Source organism: Ailuropoda melanoleuca, chromosome 16 (assembly GCF_002007445.2).
Source record: "Ailuropoda melanoleuca isolate Jingjing chromosome 16, ASM200744v2, whole genome shotgun sequence".
In the NCBI taxonomy this organism is placed as follows: Eukaryota; Metazoa; Chordata; class Mammalia; order Carnivora; family Ursidae; genus Ailuropoda; species Ailuropoda melanoleuca.
In genome coordinates, this window is record NC_048233.1 from 45,266,567 (window position 1) to 45,285,850 (window position 19,284).

Genomic DNA, 19,284 nt, shown 5'->3' on the forward strand with positions numbered 1-19,284 from the left:
GGTACCTATCCAGCTCAACTCAGGGGACCGGCTGAAAAAGGGGTCCCCTACTCCTCCGCCATCTTTACCTCCTCTCTACATTTTATGTTTTAATTCTACACTTGTTTTGGGGGGTAAGTACCAATGACCTACTACTCGAGTCCCTTGCAATAAATATGATTTTATTGCAAATGGCAGATTCCTTGTTCAAAGCATAGGTAAGAACCAAAGCACAAAGCAGAGTGCCCTTTAGAGCAGGTTGGCTGGCCCCAGCCAGAAACCCAGTGACCAGCCAGGGCCTCGTAAGAGCAAACACTTACATAGCACTTACCATATTCCTGGCACTATTTGAAGTGCTTTGCATGTATTAACTCATTTGATCCTCATAGCAACCCTATGAAGTTAGTAATATAATCATCTTCATTCTACATATGGGGAAACGGAAGCCCAGAGAGGCTAATAACTAGCCCAAGATCTAACAGTCAGCAATCTGCTGAGCCACGATTTGAACATAAGCATGTGGTCCCAGAATTTCTGTTCTTGACCTATGAACTATATTCAGACCTCTCCTTTCATGCAGGAGCATGGACATAGATGACTGAGACTTCAGAGCCCCTAAAGGAATCTGAAACAGCATTTGGGGCTGGGAGTGTGAGAGATGACGGGTGTGGGCATTGCATTAGGAACTGACTGCTAGAATCGGCTTTTGTCTTTTCATGTTCTTTTTTTAGTGATGGTGGGGGTGGTGTTGGTTGGCTGGTTACTTATCAATTGCTGGTTTCACCTCTTAAAAGGGTATTTATTCCTAGATGCAAGTCTAAGTATGGAGGTTGGAGTGATTTTTTTCAGCCAGCTGACAAGCTAGCAAGCATCCCAGAGACCCAGGGTCAGTGACAGCAATAGCAGGATAAGTCCATTGTGGCATTTGGGGTATGTCAGGTCTCGTGAACTATGAGGGTCCATGTGACCCTGTCAGGGGCATGAGGCTGTGTCCAGCAAAAGGTGACCACCACTGAGCTCCAATCAGAGCAAGAGCCTTGGTGGTATCTCCTCCCCTCAGTGTCGCCATGGCGACCCCAGGATTCAGCCTGACAAAACGTTAGCAGGAAGGATTTGGACAGAAGGTGAATGGAAGAGCAGACAAGGGAAAGAGAAGTCAAAGAAATGGTGATTCTAGATGTGTGTGGATCAGGAGCATTGCTGGTGGAGACCCACAGACAACTCTGACATCCCCAAGGCTGTGCTCTTGGCTCAGTCCATCTAGAATCCTATCTACTAGAGTTGATCTTTGGCTACCCAGAGGTCCGAGTTCAATTCCAAGACTATCAGGGGCGCCTGTGGAAGTTCCTAAAAGCTTCACCTAAGCCTATGAACATTATGTTACCTATAGCCTAAGGCACCTGTCTCTCACCCCCTTAGAAACCAAGCTTACTCAAGCTCTCTTAGCTCACAAAAGGGAGGAGTGCAGGGTTTTTTGTTTCTACCAGGTGGAGCCCATACCAGGCTTTTCAACAGGACTATTTCTAGGTACACCACTGAGTCATAGAGGTCAAGGGAAGGAGAGCCTCTGCTCCCCACGCAGATATAAAGGTGGCTGTTGCCAGAGCTAACAGAGGTGCAGCGCTGGGGAGAGCCAAGAAAGGAGAAGTCAGCCTTTGTACTGGGCCTTGAGGGGAAGTGGTACCAAGGCAACACCACCTGGTCAGTACAACCAACCGGGTTGTACTGGCATATTCCAGCCGGGGCCCAGAGGAAGGAACCTTGTCAAACAGTTTCCAGCATTATTTTCTGGTTGTTCTGTGCATACAATCTTTCCCTACTACCCCCAACAAGTCCTTGAGCTATTAAAGAACCTTGTCATAGGAGATGATATTTTAAACATTTATCTCAAAAAGTAACAATTAGTCACATTGACTGATGGCTTGGCTAATGAAGTGGGAGAACTAGCTGGAGGGTGTTAGTGAACTACGTGACTCATCATCTCCACTTATCAGCTACACACCCTCCCCCAACCAACGGAAGCAGGAGAATCTACAAGGAAGGAAGACAAGAATTAGTACCAGCTCAGACTTCTAAGCACCAGCTCTGAGCCAGGCCCATTGCCCACATCATCTTGCTTACTCTATACAACCCCTTGAGAGGGAGCTGTTGCAGTTACAAGGGGAAATGAGTCCCTCCTAACTGGGCAGTGCCTGAGAGTCTGCCAACTTTGCGTTCTCCAGGCTGCATGCTGACCTTCCCCTTCTGTTTGTTCTCCAAACAGTACATATGCTGCTGTGAGTTTGTTTCCTACCAGCAAAATTATAATCACACACCAGCCTCACCTTCCTAAAACTATACCCATTCTTGTTGACTGATGTGTGTATATCCCCAGCCACACAGTCAGACCCACGGCATCTCCTGGGTCCTTCCACTTATAACTTCTACTGTATATGCAGAGTTTAGTATTTTGTTCTCAGAGTGCAACTAAAATATCTAATGATAGGGGAGTGGTTAAATAAACCATACCTCCTCAACAATGGCCTATTGTGCAGCCAACACAGTGATGTTTTAATGACCCGGAGGAATGCTCATTCTATGATATTAAGGGGAAAAGAAGTACATCATGTCTACATCATGTGATGTTAGCTGTGTGAATAAAGGCAAAAAAACTGGAAAGATTTATTTAACTGTTCAAAGTAGCTATTTCTACATGGTGAGATAACAGTTGATTCCCTCTCTTTCTCCTGATGCCTTTCTGTGCTTCCCAATCTATAATAAGTATTATGTTGCTTTTATAGTTCAGTAAAACAATAAACTTTACAGAAAAAATTCATGAGAACATTTACCATTTCTCTAAAAATGTATTGCTATTTAATTATGTATCCTCTAATGATTTTTTTTTTGGTAGGTCACAGAGAAACTAGATTACGAAGTTTTCCTTCCTCCCATATCCCAGGCAGAGGAGGTGTCCCAGTGTGTCCACAACTGGAGGCTAGCTCCCCTGCCCAGGCTCGCCAGTCTTCCACACCATCACCCTCTCAACCAGATGCTTTCCTGGGGCACCCTGATTAACGCTGCGAGCCTGTCAGCATGGGGAATGTGCTCTATAATGGCAATGTGTAAAGATGGAAAGATACATATGCTGCTTTCATCGAAGGATTAGGTAGTTGCTGACATGACTTCAAATCCTTTCCAACGATTATATGATGCTTCAACCAAATCTCTCCTATGTAGATACCATGTTTTAAAAATCTGACCTCATTTTATTGAGGTAAGATTCACGTAACATAAAATCTACCATTTGAAAGTGAACAAATCAGTGGCATTCAGTACAGTGTAGTGTGACCACCACCTCTATCCAGTTCCAAAACCCCATACTATAAAACAGTTGCTTCCCATTCCCCTCCCCCGCAACCTCTGGCAACCACCAATCTGTGCCTGTCTGTATGGATTTACCATTCTGGATATTTCATATAAATGGAATCATATAATATGTGACATTTGAGTCTGGCTTCTTAGCATAATCTTTTCAAGGTTCATCCACGTTGTAGCATACATCAGTAATTCATTTTTTTTAATTAATCAATTTATTTTTTCTATTTCAAATTACATTTTTATTTTTTCTTTCTTTTTTTTTACAGATACTTTTAAATTTAAATTCAATTAACATGCAATATATTATTAGTTTCAGACATAGAGGTCAGTGATTCATCAGTCTTATATAATACCCAATGCTCACTACATCACATGCCCTCCTTAATGTCTATCACCCAGTTACTCCAACCCTCAGTTTCTTTCCTACGATTAAGAGTCTCTTATGGTTTGTCTCCCTCTCTGGTTTCGTCTTGTTTTATTTTTCTCTCCCTTCCCCTGTGATCCTCTGTTTTGTTTCTTAAATTCCACATATGAGTGAAATCATATAATTGTCTTTCTCTGATTGACTTATTTCGCTTAGCATAATGCCCTCTAGTTCTACCCATGTTGTTGCAAATGATAAGATTTCATTCTTTTTGATGACTAATATGGCGAGCCCACTTATATGATGATTACTTGACCATAGAGTTGAGGGTCCATTTCTGGGTTCTCTATTCTGTTCCACGGATCTATGTGTCTGTTTTTGTGCCAGTACCATACCGTCTTGATGATTACAGCTTTGTAATAGAGCTTGAAGTCTGGAATTGTGATGCCACCAGCTTTGGTTTTCTTTTTCAACATTCCCTGGGCTATTAAGGGTCTTCTCTGGTTCCATACAAATTTTAGGATTATTTGTTCCAGCCCTGTGAAAAAAGTTGATGGTATTTTAATAGGAATTGCATTGAATGTATAGGGTGTTCTAGGTAGCATAGACATTTTAACAATATTTATTCTTCCAATCCATGAGTAGGGAATGTTTTTCCATTCCTTTGTGTCTTCCTCCATTTCTTTCATGAGTGTTTTATAGTTTTTGGAGTACAGATCCTTTGCCTCTTTGCTTAGGTTTATTCCTAGGTATCTTATGGTTTTGGATGCAATTGTAAGTAGGATCTACTTTTTAATTTCTCTTTCTTCTGTCTCATTGTTAGTGTATAGAAATGCAACTGATTTCTGTGCATTAATTGTATATCCTGCCACTTTGCTGAATTCCTGTATGAGTTCTAGCAATTTTGGGGTGGAGTCTTTTGGGTTTTCCACATGCAGTATCATGTCATCTGTGAAGAGTGAGAGTTTTACTTGTTCTTTGCCAATTCAGATGCCTTTTATTTCTTTTTGTTGTCTGATTGATGAGGCTAGGGCTTCTAGTACTATGCGGAACAAAAGTGGTGAGAGTGCACATCCCTGTCGTATTGCTGACTTTAGGGGAAAAGCTCTGTTTTTCCCCATTGAGAATGATATTTACTGTGGGCTTTTGTATATGGCTTTTGTAATATCGAGGCATGTTCCTCTCTCCCCACACTGTGGAGAGTTTTAATCAAGGAAGGATGCTGTATTTTGTCAAATGTTTTTTCTGCATCTATTGAGAGGATCATATAGTTCTTGTCCTTTCTTTTATTAATGCAGTGTATCACATTGACTGATCTATGGGTGTTAAGCCATCCTTGCAGCCCAGGAATAAATTCCACTTGGTCATGATGAATAATTATTTTAATGTACTATTGGATCCTATTAGCTAGTGTCTTGGTGAGAATTTTTTTTTATTTTTAAATGATTTTTTATTATATTATGTTAGTCACCATACAGTACATCTCCGGATTCCAATGTAAAGTTCGATGCTCCATTAGTTGCATATAACACCCAGTGCACCATGCAATACGTGCCCTCCTTACCACCCATCACCAGTCTATCCCATTCCCCCACCCCCCTCCCCTCTGAAGTCCTCAGTTTGTTTCTCATAGTCCATAGTCTCTCATGTTTCATTCCCCCTTCTGATTACCCCCCCTTCCTTTATCCCTTTCTTCCCCTACCGATCCTCCTAGTTCTTTGGTGAGAATTTTTGCATCCATATTCGTCAGGGATGTTGGTGTGTAATTCTCCTTTTTGGTGGGGTCTCTGTCTGGTTTTGGGATCAAGGTAATGCTCTCCTCATAGAAAGAGTTTGGAAGTTTTCCTTCCATTTCTATTTTTTGAAACAGCTTCAGAAGAATAGGCATTATTTCCCTGGGAAGCCATCCAGTCCTGGACTCTTGTTTGTTGGGAGAGTTTTGATTACTGCTTCAATTTCCTTGCTGGTTATGGGTCTGTTCAGGTTCTGTATTTCTTCCTGTTTCAGTTTTGGTAGTTTATACATCTCTAGGAATGCATCCATTTCTTCCAGATTGCCTAACTTGTTGGCATATAGTTGCTCATAATATGTTCTTATAATTGTTTGTATTTCTTTGGTGTTGGTTGTGATCTCTCCTCTTTCATTCATGATTTTATTTATTTGGGTCCTTTCTCTTCTTTATGATAAGTCTGGCCAGGGGTTTATCGATCTTATTAATTCTTTCACACAAGCTCCTAGTTTAATTGAGCTGTTCTATTGTTCTTTTGGTTTCTATTTCATTGATTAATGCTCTAATCTTTATTAATTCTCTTCTCCTGCTGGGTTCAGGCTTTATTTGCTGTTCTTTCTCCAGCTCCTTTTGGTGTAAGGTTAGCTTATGTATTTGAGACTTTTCTCATTTTTTGAGAGGGACTTGTATTGCTCTGTACTTCCCTCTTAGTACCACCTTTGCTGTATCCCAAATGTTTTGAACAGTTGTGTTTCCATTTTCATTTGTTTCCATGCATTTTTTAAATCCTTCTTTAATTTCCTGGTTGACCCGTTCATTCTTTAGTAGGATGCTTTTTAGCCTCCATGTATTTGAGTTTTTTCCAAATTTCCTCTTGTGATTAAGTTCAAGTTTCAAAGCATTGTGGTCTGAAAATACACAGGGAATAATCCCAATCTTTTGGTACCAGTTGAGGCCTGATTTGTGACCCAGTATGTGATCTATTCTGAAGAATGCTCCATGTGCACTTGAGAAGAATGTGTATTCTGTTGCTTTAGGATGGAATGCTCTGTATGTATCTGTGAAGTCCACCTGGTCCAGTGTGTCATTCAAAGCCCTTGTTTCCTTGTTGGTCTTCTGCTTAGATGATCTGTCCATTGCAGTGAGTGAGGCGTTAAAGTCCCCTACTGTTATTGTATTATTATCAATAGGTTTCTCTAATTTTGTTATTAATTGGTTTATATAATTGGCTGCTCCCATGTTAGGGGCATAACTATTTACAATTGTTAGATCTTCTTGTTGGATAGACCCTTTAATTATTATATAGTGTCCTTCCTCATCTTTTATTACAGTCTTTGGTTTAAAATCTAATTTGTCTGATATAAGAATTGCTACCCCAGCTTTCTTTTGATGTCCTTTAGCATAATAAATGGTTTTCCACCCCCTCACTTTCAATCTGGAGGTGTCTTTGGGTCTAAAATGAGTCTCTTGCAGACAGCATAACGTTGGTCTTGCTTTTTATCCTGTGTCTTTGTAATGTGTGCATTTAGCCCATTTATATTCAGAGTTGACCATTGAAAGATATGAATTTAGTGTCATTGTATTACCTATAAAGTCACTGTTTCTGTATGTTGTCTTTGTTCCTTTCTGGTCTATGTTGCTTTGGGGCTCTCTCTTCACATAAAGGATTCCCTTTAATATTTCTTGCAGGGCTGATTTAGTGATCACAAATTCTTTTAGTTTCGTGTGTCCTGGAAGCTTTTTATCTCTCCTATTTTGAATGACAGCCAGCTGGATAAAGTATTCTTGGCTGCATATTTTTCTTATTTAGCACTCTGAATATATCATGCCAGTCCTTTCTGGTCTGCCAGGTCCCTGTGGATAGGTCTGCTGCCAGTCTCATGTTTCTACCCTTGTAGGTTACAGACCTCTTGTCTCAAGCTGCTTTCAAGATTTTCTCTTTGTCTCTGAGATTCGCAAGTTTCACTATTATATGTCAAGATGTTGACCTATTGTTATTGATTTTGAGAGGGGCTGTCTGTGCCTCCTGGACTTGAATGCCTATTTCCTTCTCCAGATTAGGGACGTTCTTAACTATAATTTGCTCCAATATGCCTTCTGACCCCCTGCCCCGCTTTCCTCTTCTTCTGGGATCCCAATTATTCTGATATTGTTTCACTTTATGGTATCACTTGTCTTTCGAATTCTGCCCTCATGATCCAGTAGGTGTTTATCTCTCTTTTTCTCAGCTTCTTTATTCTCCATCATTTTCCTCTGTATCACTAATTCTCCCTTCTGCCTCAATTATCCTAGCAGTTAGAGTCTCCATTTTTTATTGCATCTCATTAATAGCCTTTTTGATTTTGACTTGATTCGATTTTAGTTCTTTTATTTCTCCAGAAAGGGATTCTCTAGTGTCTTCTATGCTTTTTTCCAAGCCCAGCTAGTATCTTTATTGTTATTCTAAACTCTAGTTCTGACATTTTACTTCTATACATACTCATTAGGTCCCTCCCTGGCAGTCACCACTGCCTCCTGTTCTCTTTTTTGAGGTGAGTTTTTCTGTCTTGTCATTCTTGTAGAGTGGCCCCTTTTCTATTTGTAGAGTTGCAGCTCTTCTTTTTTTTTTTTATTAATTTTATTTTATTATATTATGTTAATCACCATACAGTACATCCCCTGATTCTGATGTAAAGTTTGATGCTTCATTAGTTGCGTATAACACCCAGTGCACCATGCAATACGTGCCCTCCTTACTACCCATCACCAGTCTATCCCATTCCCCCACCCCCTCCCCTCTGAAGTCTTCAGTTTGTTTCTCATAGTCCATAGTCTCTCATGTTTCATTCCCCCTTCTGATTACCCCCCTTTTCTTTATCCCTTTCTTCCCCTACCGATCATCCTAGTTCTTATGTTCCATAGATGAGAGAAATCATATGATAATTGTCTTTCTCTGCTTGACTTATTTCACTTAGCATTATCTCCTCCAGTGCCGTCCATGTTGCAGCAAATGTTGAGAATTCGTTCTTTCTGATAGCTGAGTAATATTCCATTGTATATATGGACCACAGCTTCTTAATCCAGTCATCTGTTGAAGGGCATCTCGGCTCCTTCCATGATTTGGCTATTGTGGACAATGCAGCAGCTCTTCTTTTCTTATCTCCGGTTGAGTTCGTAGGTGTTCAAAATGATTTGATAGATGACTAGCTGAATTCCTGGGACCAGACGAAACTAAAGTCTCCTACTCCTCCACCATCTTGGACCTCTTGACTGTTGTTTTTCAGTACTTCATTCCTTTTTGTGGCCAAATAATGTTCCATTGTATGCATCTACCACATGTTATCTACTCATCCACTGATGGACATTTGGGTTATTTCCACCTCCTGGCTATTGTGGGTAGGGCTGCTATGAACATGTGTACATATGTACTTGGTTCCTATGTAGTATTAACAAGTTTATATTTTAGGGTAAAGGTCTGTTCTCACCATCTTAAGGCTTCCATTTGGGGACCCCCACATTTAGGAGCCAACCTCTCTGTCGTTCAAACCAGGACAAAGTCCAAGCAAGTCAGAAAGATGAAAAACATTGTAGATTCAGAAAGAGCCAACCATGACTGTCCTTGGATTGGAGGTGGATTCCAATAGCAAATTAGTGAGAGAACAAAAGGACATGACAGAGAAGGAGTAATTATTACTTCACATCCCTGGGAGTGTCATTTAGTTAAGCAAAATGATGGCAATAGAATTAGCCACATCTTACCTTCTCATTTTTCATTATTTATGCCTGAGAGTAGATTCTGTTTTGCTCTTCAACACCTCATGGTACAGCTCTGGCCAAGCCCCCAGACATAGTCAGGGACAGAGTAGCACACAACTCAGCTGACCACTGGCTCCCAGATGCTTTAGGTCTTACCAACTAGTTTCTCCAAACCTTCAAGAATGGCTTCGTCCCAGCAAAGATGGTGAGCAGGACATCACCCCAAATATGGTGACCCACTCCAACTTGTATTCCCTGGCCACACTGGGCAGCTGGGTACAAATTCGGGAAAACAGCTCAGAGAGGGAGTCAAGTGTAATGGTTAGGAGCCCAGACTCTGAAGCCGGAGAGCTGCCAGCCTGCCATTGAACTTTGCCTCCACTTCTTGCTAGCTGTGTGACCCTGTGCAAGTCACAACCACTCTGAGCCTCAGTTTCCCAAAAGTCAACTGGAGATAGCGCAAAATACCAACCTCATCCAGCTTCTGTGTAATTTAAAAGAGAGAGTAGGGCACTTTAGTGTAAGAGCTCAATAAATGTTCGTTAACTAGGGTGGTACCATAACAAGGAAGAGTTCCAGAATTATATCACCTGCCAGGCATATTGAAAGAGCCCCAGTTCCCTTATTCCAGGAAGGCCTGAGGAGACCAATTTAAGTCTCCTAGGCTCCCTGAGGCAACCATTTCCCTAGCTGCAATCACACACACACAGTCCCAATGCCCCTCACCTGGCTGTGACCAATCCCACCAAATCCATGGAACCCTCCCTTTGTCAGGGGACACACTGTCTTGAGCTTCACCTGGTCTCCTGCAGCATGCAAAGTGTAGCCCTCACACATCAAGCAGGGCCCAGAGGCCAACATCGGGGTAACTCCTGCAGGGAGATGGGGTGAGGGGCTATCAATTCTTTGGACTTTTTGTTTTCTTTATAAGGAATGTAATTTGTATGTTTAAAAAAATTTGTTCATTTAAATATACTGAGCTAATAATAGGTAATACACAATTATGGCAAAAATAAATAATATGAATAAAAAACCTGGGAACCATTCATTCCAGTCTGAAGTGACTTCTGAGTCTGTGACTGTGACTTAGACAATGATCCCTGATGTCATTGGATCTCTTTACCTCAGTGCCAAGTTCACCAAATAGCCTTTACCCTATTTATACTACTCTGATCTAGGTGCTATGTTAAGTGCTAAGACATACAAAAATGAAGAAGAAATGAATTCTGTCCTCACACCTGGTGGACAAGGCAGGTAGGGGTGTACCAATAGCACAGGAAGGGCACAGCCAGAGGGAATTCCTTTAGATGTTTATGTCAGTGGTGCTTCTGGGCTGGGCTTAAGGGCCCCCAAAATATCTAGACTCTGAGCTGATAAGGCTCTATCAAGGAAGTTGGTAAAAAAAGATGCTGAGGGATTAGAGCTTTGCAACACGCTGATGTATTGTCAGGGCATTGCAATATGGTGACAGACGTGTGATGATACCATGATAAGGACAGTGGGACTATCAGGTTGTCACATTACAGCCCCTGTGTATGCTGTTGTGGTAGTGGTGTGCAGTGTGGGGCCTGCTTATATGCTCCCCATGTGGAGTCGTATTGGTGCCAAGTTCCCCTTTGTCACGGTGGAATGTTCTGGCCATGTGGTGTTACATCTGTGTCACAGCAATATCGCTCCAGCTTGCCAGGATGTTACAAGGCCATGATGACTCTGCTGTGCTCTGGCTTTGTGAGCTTGCATTGTGAAGTGGCAGTGATGTATGTGTGACACTACCTTTCTCACTAGAGGGGCTCCCATCTGGTTTGAGACCAGAAATTCTTTTCATTTCAGTGTCCAAGACACTATTTATTCCCTTCACTGGTCCATTTCCTCCTGAAACCCCAGAAAGTGTTCCAAACACGCCACACACATTTCTCCTCAGGCTGGAAAGCATTTAGTGACAGTTACCTGGGAGGCCTAAAAACTATGATCTCAGCTTTGTCCCAGGTGTCTGCCAGGTGCTTTCAAAGCTTGTCACATAAAAGGCAGTTGTCAGTCCAAGTCAGAGGAGGCAGGCAGGGAACAGAGGCACAGCTTAGTCCCTTAGCCAGGCTGCACCTTTTCCTGGTGTCAGCAGGGAGGAGTGACTCCAAACTCACCAAGGGCAGCAGTCAGCTGGCCAGCTTCTGCCCCTGTGCTTGGTGCTTGGGGACCATGGCCTACCCCACTGGTCCAGGCTGAAGTTTCTCAAGATACCATGTCCTGCCCCCATTTTGTCAACAAAAGCATGGAACCATACAAACTGTGGTTCTGAGCTTAAAATATATCTGTTTCAGTAGACGTGAGGCAGAAATCTGCTCATTTCCATATGCCTCACTTCTCTGGGCCGCATAGGATAGAGGAATCTTGGTAAGACAATACAAGGGATTCTTATCATTCACAGTAGTTATGTTCTGTCAAGTTGTCTCCAATACAGAACCATTGCTCACAGAGGAAATCAGGGCTAGGTTCTTATGAGCCTCTGCTCACAACATTTTCATCAACCAATCAACACATAACTTTGTTTTCTGTGTTTTTCAGTAAAGATATCTTACTTAATATATATTGTTGATTCATTAACATTGATCTTACAGCCGACACTATAACGCATGTCTGAATGAGGATTATCTGACACATGTTTTCTCTGTAAGTTTGAGAGATGTCTGACTATGGAAAAGTAACAAACCTCTCTATGCCTCATTTTCAACACTGTAAAGTAGGTGTGATACTACCTGCATTATGATAATAGTGATAAAAGTGATTAAGTAAGGTTGATAATAGCACCTGCCTTATAAGGTGGTGGAGAGACTAAATTGAGAACAATCATGTAAAAATTTTCCACGATACCTGGTATGAAGAAGAACTCAGTGAGAAGCTTCTTATTATTGTTCCCATTTTTATTTCACAAGTATTAATTTTAATGTTCTGGGCTTACCACCATCAATTCTAAAGGTCTTTTGTAATTTCACATGAGAGTCCTAACACTTTCAAAATCAAATAGGACTCTTGGTGGTTTGTACCAATTGCTTAAGCTCTTAAGATGGACTTATAATTGGATATCTTCACACACACACACACCCCCCACCACCACCATGAAATTTCCAGAAACACTGATGGGATTCTAGGAAGATGGTAGCAATGGTGATATAATTTTTTATCTTTTTTAATCACCCTACAAAACAGAGAGACTAACATGGCAAAACCAAAATCCTACAGACAATACCTACAGCAATAGAGGGAATCCATACCAGCTCCACAATATGACCAACTGAGGAACAACTGTGAATACCACCAACACCACGTAGCATCAGCAAGTGTGCAGAGGGAAGAAGAGGAGAGACAAAGGGATTTGTGTTGAATTTGAGATTCAGAGAACCCGAAATTGCCAACAGATACTCCCAAGGGAAGAAAAACACAATCTGGGGAAAACAGCCTTAACTGGCAGGAGCCTTATATGCTTTAGTTTCTGAGCACAAGATCAGAGAATACTACAGCAGTCTGGGTGCTATGAGCTCTTAGAACTAACATGAGCTCCATTCCAAAACAAAGGCCTACACTGAGTAGAAAATACTGAGAATAGAATCTAATTTATGTAGGACAGGGTATTAAGGGAGAAGGAAGGAAACGTTCCTGATAAAACTGGGGAGGGTAACTGAGCCAACAGATGTTAGAATAAATAAAAGCTATATATTTGAACATTTCTTAATAACAACAGAATAGAGAACTCTAGAGCTATGAAACTAAGAAAATGATCCTGGCCCACGCTCCCTTCCAAAGTGAATAGGAGAACTCAGGCTCTTCAAGCATGAACAACAAAAAAGAATTGTGTTTGAATCCCACACAAAGTTATTTCAAGGAAAAAAAGAGAATAATGAGCAAAATGTCCCCACAGACAATAAATAAGCCAGAAATAAAGACTAAAAATGCAGAGAAGAAAACAAAGAAAACCCCAGGCACCAGATGGCTGCCCGGGTGAATTCTATCAAAACATTTAAAAGATATAATGCCAATATTACAAAAATTTTCTTAGAAACTAGAGGAGGAGGGAACACTTCCAAACTAATTTTGAGACTAGACTAACCTTGGTACCAAAACCTTATGAAGACACTAGACATACATATCAATATCCCCCATAAATATAGATATGAAACCCTTGAAAATACTGCAAGATACAATAATATATAAAAAGGATAAAGCCTCATGACTAATTAAGGTTTATCTTAGGAATGCAAGGTTGGCTTAACTTTCAAAAAGCAATCAATGTAACCACATTAAAAAGGAAAAAAAGGAGAAAACTCATATGATCAATTTCAGTAAACACAGAAAAACCCTTTCACAAAATTCAATGCATATTCATGATAAAGGGGAAAAAAAGTCTCTCAGCGAATGAGGTTTTGAACAGGAATTCTTCAATCTCTGTGTTAGTATGGATTTTCTAAGGAGAAGACACCAAGATAGGATTAGACATGTAAGAAATTTATTAGAGGAAATGCTTATAAGAGGAAATGAGGAGAAGTTCCAGAAGAACATGAGGTACTTGCCAGATCAAGACTCCAGGTGAAGGAGGAGAGGAGGAAGGCCTGTGGTAAAGAAGCCTCTGAAACTCCAGTGCAGCTTTCAGAGTTACATAAAGCCACCAGAGAGTCAGTCCTCAAGGCAAAGTCACCTGCCAGAGGAATCCCACATCTCCTAGGCATTGGCTGGAGAAGTGTCCACTTTGGGAAATGTCACCTCAGCACAAAAAAAGTGATGGATTTCAACATGCAGCTGCTGCGGCTGTCAGGCTTTAAGTGTCCCACACCTGGAAATCTGAAAGGTACATTTTCATAGCTGTAAAGGGTTATGTATGTAAGACTGTAAAGGGTTATGTATGAAAAACCTAAAACAAACCTCATACTTAATAAAACATGGAACACTTTTAAGAACAGGAATAAGTAAAGGATGTCTACTCTTACCACTTCTATTCTGCATTGTACTGAAGGTCCCAGCCAATGCAGTAAAGGAAGAAAAAAGCACAAAGATGGGAAAGGAATAAGTAAATTATTGTATACATAAGATATCTATCCCCAATATATATGAATTCATAAGAGAATTTAACAACATTCAGAATATGAGATCAATATACAAAAAGTAACTGCATGTCAATATACTAACCACAAATAACTGGAAAATAAATTGAAAAATACCGTTTATGATAGTATCAAAACCAGAAAATATTTAAGGGTAAGTTTAACAAAATATATGCAAGCTCTCTATACTGAAAACTATAGAACATTTCTGGGAAATTAAAGACTCAGATACATGGAGGGATATAACATGCTCTTGGATTGGAAGGCCCAATACTGTTAAGATGTCAATTTTTTCAAAGCTGATCTAAAGATCCAATATAATCCTATTATGAACTGAAGTGTGTGCCCCAAAATTCAAATATTGAAGCCCTAACCCCCAGTACCTCAGAAAGTGGCTTTATCTGGACATAGAACATTTAAAGGGGTAATAGAATTAAAATAAAGGCATTAAAGGGAGCCCTCATACGATCTGACTCATGTCCTTTACGAAGAGGACATTTGAATACACAAAGAGACACTGGGTATGCCCACACACAGACTCAAGACCATGTGAAGACACAGCATGGAGGTAGCAATCTGCAAGCCAAGAAGAAAATAAATCTGCTGACATCTTGATCTTGGACCTTCAGCCTCCAGAACTCTGTGAATATAAATTTCTGCTATTTAAGCCACCCAGTGTATGGTATTTTGTTGTAGCAGTCATATCAAGTTAACACAAACCCCCTCAAAATTCCAGAAGGCTTTTACAGAAATTGACAAGCTGATTCCAAAATTTAAATGGAGGGGCGCCTGGGTGGCACAGCGGTTAAGCGTCTGCCTTTGGCTCAGGGCGTGATCCCGGTGTTATGGGATCGAGCCCCACATCAGGCTCCTCCGCTATGAGCCTGCTTCTTCCTCTCCCACTCCCCCTGCTTGTGCTCCCTCTCACTCTGACTGTCTCTATCTCTGTCAAATAAATAAAATCTTTAAAAAAAATTTAAATGGAAAGGCAAAGGATCTGGAATAGCCAAAACAATCTTGTTAAGTCCTTTTAAAAAGATTCAACTTACATTGGACTTACATTGCCTGATTTCAAAATTTACTCTAAAGTTACAGTAATCGAGTTAGAGTGGTAAGTAACACCAATCAAGGCAGTTGGAGTAAGCATAGACAAATAGATGTCTAGAGAAAATGGAAACAGACCTACACATATATAGTCAACTGGTTTTTTCACAAATGTGTTAAGGCAGTTCAATGGTGAAAGAAAAGCCTTTTCAATTAATCAAACAACTGAATATGCATTTTTAAAAAAACAAAATCAAAAACCTCAGACCATATACAAGGATTAACTCAAGATAGGAAAAGTGCTAAAACAATAAAACTAGAAGAGAACATGGGAGAATATCCTTATGACTTTGGAATAGGGAAAATGTTTCCATAGAGAACACAAAATACACTAAGTATAAAAAGAAAAAATGATAAATTTGGCTTCATCAAAATTCACAACATGTGCTTATTAAAAGACACAGTAAAAGAGGAGAAAGAGGCAAGTGAGACAGAAAGAAAATGTTTGCAAAACATATACCTGACAAAGAAGTTGTATCAGAACTACAAATTAATAATAAAAAGACAATTCAATTCAAAGGGCAAATGCAACTCTTAACCAGAATAAAGAGACATATAGAAAAATTACATTAATAGTAGGGGACCTCAACACTTCACTACCAGAAATAGAGCACCAAAGCAGAAAATCAATAAACAAACAAGAGCTTTGAATCCCATACTCTACGAGCTGGACCTCATAAATATATATAGAACACTACACCCCAGAACCAAAGAATACTCATTCTATTCTAATGCCCATGGAACATTCTCAAGAACAGACCACGTTCGGGGACACAAAACAGGTCTCAACCGATACCGAAAGACTAAAATTATCCCCTGCATATTCTCAGACCACAACGCTTTGAAATTGGAACTCAACCACAAGGAAAAATTTGGAAAAACTCAAACACTTGGAGACTAAGAATCATCCTGCTCAGGAATGATTCAATAAACCAGGAAATCAAAAATCAATTTAAACAATTTATGGAGACCAACGAGAATGAAAACACAACGGTTCAAAACCTATGGGATACTGCAAAGGTGGTCCTGGGGGGAAATACATAGCCATCCAAGCCTCATTCAAAAGAATAGAAAAATCTAAAATGCAGTTTTTATATTTTCACTGCAAGAGCTGGAACAGCAACAGAAGGACAGGCCTAATCCACGCACGTGGAAGCAGTTGATCAAGATTAGAGCAGAAATCAATGAATTAGAAACCATGAGTACAGTAGAGCAGGTCAACAGAACTAGAAGCTGGATCTTTGAAAGAATAAATAAAATTGACAGACCACTGGTAAGACTTATCCAAAAAAATAGAGAAAGGACCCAAATTAATAAAATTATGAATGAAAAGGGAGAGGTCACAACCAACACCGATGAAATTGGAAGGATTATTAGAAACTTTCATCAACAGCTTTACGCCAATAAATTAAGCAATATGGAAGAGATAGAGGCCTTCCTGGAAACCTATAAACTACCAAGACTGAAACAGGAAGATATGTATTTTTTAAACAGGTCAATTAATTCTGAAGAGATTGAGTCAGTGATAAAAAACCTTCCAAAAAACAAAACTCCAGGACCGGACGGTTTTCCTGGGGAATTCTACCAAACATTCAAAGAAGAAATAATACCTATTCTCCTAAAGCTATTTCAAAAAATAGAAACAGAAGGAAAGCTACCAAACTCATTCTATGAGGCCAATATTACCTTGATCCCCAAACCAGGCAAAGACCCCATCAAAAAGAGAATTACAGACCGATTTCACTAATGAATACGAATGCCAAAATCATCAACAAGATCCCGGCTAATAGAATCCAACAGTACATTAAAGGGATTATCCATCATGACCAAGTGGGATTCATCCCTGGGACCCAAGGGTGGGTCAACATTCGCAAATCAATTGGTGTCATAGATTTTATCCAGAAGGAAAAAGCCAAAAATCATACTATTCTCTCAATAGATGCAGAAAAAGATTTTGACAAAATACAGCATCCTTTCCTGATTAAAACCCTCCAGAGTGTAGGGATAGAGGGTACATTCCTCAATCTCCTAAAAACCATCTATGAAAAAGCATACAGCAAATATCATTCTCAATGGGGAAAAGCTGGAAGCCTTTCCCTTAAGATCAGGAACGCGACAGGGATGCCCACTCTCGCCACTACTATTCAACATAGTACCAGAAATCCTTGCAACAGCAATCAGACAACAAAAAGGGATAAAAGGTATCAAACTTGGCAAAGAAGAAGTCAAACTGTCTCTCTTCGCAGATGACATGATACTCTATATGGAAAACCCAAAAGAATCCACTCCCAAACTATTAGAAGTTATAGAACAATTCAGTAAGGTGGCAGGATACAAAATNATCGCGGGATACAAAATCAACGCTCAGAAATCAGTTGCATTTCTATACACGAACAACGAGACTGAAGAAAGAGAAATTAGGGAATACATCCCATTTACAATAGAACCAAAAAGCATACATTACCTTGGAATTAACTTAACCAGAGACGTAAAAGATCTATATTCTAGAAACTACAAATCACTCTTGAAGGACATTGAAGAAGACGTAAAAAGATGGAAAAATATTCCATGCTTATGGATCGGAAGAATTAACATAGTTACAATGTCCATGCTACCCAGAGCAATCTACACTTTCAATGCTATCCCGATCAAAATACCGAGGACATTTTTCAAAGAACTGGAACAAATAGTCCTTAAATTTGTATGGAACCAGAAAAGGCCCCTAATCGCCAAGGAATTGTTGAAAAGGAAAAACAAACCTGGGGGCATCACAATGCCAGATTTTAAGCTGTACTACGAAGCTGTGATCACAAAGACAGCATAGTACTGGCACAAAAACAGACACATAGACCAATGGAACAGAATAGAGAACCCAGAAATGGACCCTCGGCTCATTGGTCAACTAATTTTTGACAAAGCAGGAAAAAAATATCCAGTGGAAAAAAGACAGTCTCTTCAATAAATGATGCTGGGAAAATTGGACAACTACATGCAAAAGAATGAAACTTGACCACCCTCTCACACCATACACAAAGATAAACTCCAAATGGATGAAAGACCTCAATGTGAGACAGGAATCCATCAAAATTCTAGAGGAGAACATAGGCAACAACTTCTATGACATCGGCCAGAGCAACCTTTTTCACGACACATCGCCAAAGGCAAGAGAAATAAAAGATAAAATGAACTTATGGGACTTTATCAGGATAAAGAGCTTCTGCACAGCCAAGGAAACAGTCAAAAAAACTAAGAGACAGCCCACGGAATGGGAGAATATATTTGCAAAGGACACCACAGATAAAGGACTGGTATCCAAGATCTACAAAGAACTTCTCAAACTCAATACACGAGAAACAAATAAACAAATCATAAAATGGGCAGAAGATATGAACAGACACTTTTCCAATGAAGACATACAAATGGCTAACAGACACATGAAAAAATGTTCAAAATCATTAGCCATCAGGGAAATTCAAATCAAAACCACACTGAGATACCACCTTACGCCAGTTAGAATGGCAAAGATAGACAAGGCAAGAAACAACAATTGTTGGAGAGGATGTGGAGAAAGGGGATCCCTCCTACATTGTTGGTGGGAATGCAAGTTGGTACAGCCACTCTGGAAAANTAACCTATACAACATCAGCCACAGCAACTTTTTTCATGACACATCTCCAAAGGCAAGAGAAACAAAAGAAAAAATGAACNCTGCACAGCCAAGGAAACAGTCAAAAAAACTAAGAGGCAGCCCACAGAATGGGAGAAGATATTTGCAAATGATACTACAGATAAAAGACAGGTATCCAAGAATACAAAGAACTTCTCAAACTCAATACACAAGAAACAAATAACCAAACGATAAAATGGGCAGAAGATATGAACAGACACTTTTCCAATGAAGACATACAAATGGCTAAGAGACACATGAA

General features: G+C 40.1%; 1 protein-coding gene across 2 annotated transcripts in view; it reads right to left on the bottom strand.

Moving 5' to 3' along the window:
• LOC105240219 (collagen alpha-1(I) chain-like) overlaps positions 1 to 19,284 on the bottom strand; it is a 161,349-nt gene that overhangs the window by 2,544 nt on the left and 139,521 nt on the right. The gene's annotated exons all lie outside the window — the stretch shown is intronic.